The sequence below is a fragment of the Peromyscus leucopus genome, chromosome 13, assembly GCF_004664715.2.
Source record: "Peromyscus leucopus breed LL Stock chromosome 13, UCI_PerLeu_2.1, whole genome shotgun sequence".
Taxonomy (NCBI): Eukaryota; Metazoa; Chordata; class Mammalia; order Rodentia; family Cricetidae; genus Peromyscus; species Peromyscus leucopus.
The window spans coordinates 48,434,121-48,438,756 of record NC_051074.1 but is presented as its reverse complement, the minus strand read 5'-3'; the positions used below and the strand labels follow the sequence as shown (position 1 = coordinate 48,438,756).

Here is a 4,636-nt window from a genome sequence, read left to right as displayed (position 1 = left end):
CTTTGCACATCAGCTATGCAAGACAAATAGGTTATAGAGGACCAATGTAGAGAATGGTGTGTAATTAGTAAGATTTTCTTGTATAAAAATTTGCTAAGAGGGCTTATTTCATGTATCCTTATAAAAGGGGGGAGATGCAAGTTATGGAAGGGATCAGGTTGACTTATGATATGATTATGTGTCCTATGGTTGAATATCTGCACCTGCCTGCTGAAACTGCATCTAGCAACTGGAGGTACCCAAGGTGGTGCAGTGGTCAGAGCGGAGATGATGATGATTTGGACTATGGTAACAATAGAGATGGAGAAAATACTTGGGTCCAGGATATCTTGGTGGCAGAAGACTAGTGTTATTTACAGAATAAAGTCATTATCAGATGGAGATTGTGCTGGAGAGAGAGAGCTCAGTTGGTAAAGTGTTTGCATTTTTAGCAAGAGGGCCTGAGTTTAATCCCCAGAAGAGCATTTAAAAAGACAGGTTTGGTGGCATGCACTCATATGAGAGGAGAGGCACGGGCGGAAGCCTTGAGAAGGGAGGCCAGAAAGGTAAACGGAAAGAAAATTGAATTTTTCACCATTGTCACAGAAGCAATAACAGATCTCCTGTTTGGGCATCTGGCCAGTCTTCAAGTCCATAAACCGGCTTTCATCATCCTGCAGTTTTTAAGATTTTATTTTTATTAGTGTGCGTATGTGTAGATGTGTGTGCCCCACACGTGTATGTAGGTACTCACAGTGGCTAGAAGAGGATATTGGATTCCTTGGAGCTAAAGTCACAGGCAGATTTGAACCACCCAACATGGGTGCTGGGAGTTGAACCCAGGTCCTCTGCAAGAACAGCACTGGCTCTTAACCATTCTTAACCACTGAGACATCTCTCCAGCCCCCTCCCCATACCTGGACCCTCTTTCGCCTCTCTTCTCTTTTCTCTTCTCTTCTCTTCTCTTCTCTTCTCTTCTCTTCTCTTCTCTTCTCTTCTCTTCTCTTCTCTTCTCTTCTCTTCTCTTCTCTTCTCTTCTCTTCTCCTCTCCTCTCCTCTCTTCTCCTCTCCTCTCCTCTCCTCTCCTCTCCTCTCCTCTCCTCTCTTCTTCTTCTTCTTCTTCTTCTTCTTCTTCTTCTTCTTCTTCTTCTTCTTCTTCTTCTTCTCTCTCTCTCTCTCTCTCTCTCTCTCTCTCTCTCTTTCTCTCTGATGGGGTTTACTAGGTAGTCATGGCTGGCCTGGCCTCAAACTCATAGATATCCACCTGCCTCTGCCTCCCAACACCTGGTCTTTTTATGTAAGTGCACAGCAAGTATTTACCAAATGGGCTATCTCCCAAGCCTCCCTGTGTGTATTTGGACAATCCTGATTTAATCTATCACTATTAAAAGCTTCATAGATAAATAAACCAAACCTTATGGTATATGTGACATTGTTAACAACCCAAACTGTTTTTTGTTCCTGCTCCCCACCATGCTTATTTTCTTGCCCAGAGTAAAACCTGTACGGATAATCGTGTCCTCCCAGGCTTGTTAGGAAGTCCTTCATACTGTGAGCTAGCTCATGTTGTATGCTCTCCACTGCGCACTGCCCCAAGTCTGTACCCTGGTTAGACTTTCTCAGTAGAGCGTTAGAACTTCATGGATGCTACATGGTCTTACAATCCCAGCACTACATTACAATAATAGTAATTATTATTACTATTAATTATTGTTATATTTAATTTATTTTTTGGGTCTGAGTGTTTTGCCTGCATTTATGTAATTGCATCGTGTGTGTGTGTGTGTGTGTGTGTGTGTGTGTGTGTGTGTGTGTACCTGGTGTCCATGGTGGAAATAAATTTGATTCCCTGAAACTGGAGTTACAGATGGTTGTGAGTCACCGTTCAGGTACTGGGAATCGAACCTGATCAACAAATGCTCTAAAGTGCTGAGTCATCTGTCCAGTCCCTCTTCAGCACCTTCGTTTTCCAGGGTCATTTAATATGACGTAGAAATTAAAATCATATATATTTAAAGTGTACAACTAGTTATTTCGATAGACATGTTTATTGTAATCACTGCAATCAAGCTTCCAAACTTTCACCGCAGAAAATCAATACCTCAAAGAGATGTTTGATCTGCTGTGTTGATTTCTGTATTCTTCAATGTAATCAAAGTATATAAAAGACCAACCCCTTATCATTTCTGGCATCCCCCAGCCACTCCTGGGGTCCCACGGCCATGCATGATCTGTCAGCATTCAGGCAAAATGCTTAATCACCCCCGGGTCTCACATCCTATGTAATCCATGTGCATGCGCAGTGTGGCCACATACTCTCTATGCATGCGTGGAGTGGCTACATAAACCCCTTTATGCATGCACTAAGCTACCTGTGAAAGCAAACCCGCCTGCCCCATACTCTCTTCTCCACAGCTTTTCTTTTAGACATGCTTGCACACTCCCCCCTCCCCCTTTCCCCCCACTCTTTACCAATAAAACTCTTAAAGTGGATTTCATTGTATATTTGTGGTCTGTTCTCGGTGCACTTATTTTATGGACACAAGACGTTTCTACATATTTATGATATACAGTGGTATGATTTATGTATACAATGTATGATGAGCAGATTAGGAAAATTAGCATTCTCATTTATTTATAATTTCTATGTTTTAGGAAACTTCAGACTCTTCCTTCCTAGCTATTTTTATTTTTTAAGGCATAAATAAATGTAAGAGAAATTTAAAGGAAACATCCTTGGTGTTCACTCCACAGTGGTATGAACCAGTGTGCTCAGTGTGGTAAGAATCCATCTGCTTCTCCCCTGGAAATAGATGTCTGTAAAGAACTACTGGACACCTGAAGCTGGGAAGCTAGGATAAGAGACCAGCTGGGTCCCAAGTCGAGCAGGACCCTTGCTAATCCTCCGGGAAGCACAAGAATGTTTGGCAAGCCTATCCAAAGACCGACAGAACACAGTGCTAAATAAAGCAAGCCAAGTAATGCATACTTTTGAAATGAAGACAAATGTATTTTCGGTGGATTTTATTTTCTCATTTCTCTGCAGGGGACCAAGTGGCCCAGAAGTACTCTAAGTAGAATTGTCATTAATCGTGATAATTTACCTTCTAGAAAGAAAAAAAAAAAAAACAAAATAAACCAAAAACCAAAAACAACAAAACAAACAAACAGACGGAAAACCTCCCTGAAGTTCCCCATGTACAAGTTGTATTCTAAATTTCTGGTGCATTTGAAAATCATAGTCTTGTTCTTCCGAACAATGACTAACTATGCAGGGAAGGAAGGACCAGGGGCATCATGTCGGACTTGTTTGGTACTTTAATTTAGGATGTTCATCCAACTTGGGAAAAGAAAAAAAAAAACTCCAGTGTTGTTGGATTTCCACTCCAGCATGGTTCCAGGGCAAGCTTTCCATGGAACCCTGAAAGAAAAACCAAACCAAACCAAACCAGAGGCTGCCTAGAGGAAAAGGGCAAAACTGGACAAGAATCTGGAAATCTAAAGTTATAACCAGTAGCTCTCCATGGACAAGCAGAGACTAGCTCTCTCTCTTTCTATACCCGTGTCTCCATCGATCTCTTTTTGATCCATCTGCTGCCTTCCCTTCCTGCCTGCTCTGTGCACAGTGTTCTGAGTGCTCTGAGTCTGAAGAGCCAACACTGGGCAATGCCTAAGGACACACCCTGGAACCAAAGCCTTCAGTTAGGACCACGCGGCAGCCAGACTCATTTGGTTTTACAGTAGTTTGCATCATACACATTTAACTGTATGGTGTAAGTAAATGCTTCTCAGTGCTGAGTTCTGTAAAACAATAGTCATACAGACGGCTATGGCAATCTGTATTTTGACCTATCCAACTTCTCTTTCCACTTCTGCCAGAGATAGCATAACCTTTTCCTGTCTCCTTTCCTTATTCCTTCCTGGTTTCTACTAACGGATTCTTCATTTGTCTTACACACACACACACACACACACACACACACACACACACTGGATTTGACGTTGCCTTGAGAAATACATGAAATAAAAAAATAACAAGGGCTGTGCGTGCTTTGGCAGCACATATACCAAAACTGGAATGTTACAGAGAAGATCGGCGTGGCTCTTGAGGAAGGACGACATACGAATTTGTCAAGTGTTCGCTATTTTTTGGCCTTCTCCTGTAATCAGATTGGTAACTACCCCAATTGTCATCAGAGATCCTCCATCCAGTAACTGATGGAAGCAGATACAGAACTTCACAGCCAAGCACTGGGCTGAGCTCCCGGAATCCTGTTGAGGAGAGGAAGGAAGGATTGTATGGGGAAGGAAGGAGTGTCAAGGTTGTCACAAGGGAACTCACAGAACAACTAACCTGGGCTCGTAGGAGCTCACAGACTCTGGACCGACAGCTAGGGAGCCTGCATGGGACTGTACAAGGCCCTCTGCATATGTGTGACAATTGTGTAGCTTGATCTGTTTGTGGAACTCCAAATAGTGTAAGCAGGGCTGTCCCTAATGCTTTGGCTGGCTTTTGGGGCCCTGTTCCTCATACTGGACTGCCTCACCCAGCCTTAATACAAGGAGAGGGGCTTAGTCCTATCTCAACTTGATATGCCACGTTTCGTTGGCATCCATGGGAGGCCTGTCCCTTTCTGAACAGACAGAGGAGGGGTGG

General features: G+C 43.0%; 1 non-coding gene across 1 annotated transcript; it reads left to right on the top strand.

Moving 5' to 3' along the window:
* Positions 1-4,026: 4,026 nt before the first annotated feature.
* On the top strand, positions 4,027-4,129 carry LOC114705074. Its single transcript, XR_003736349.1, has one exon. It is a non-coding gene; the product is annotated as a U6 spliceosomal RNA (small nuclear RNA).
* Positions 4,130-4,636: the final 507 nt, after the last annotated feature.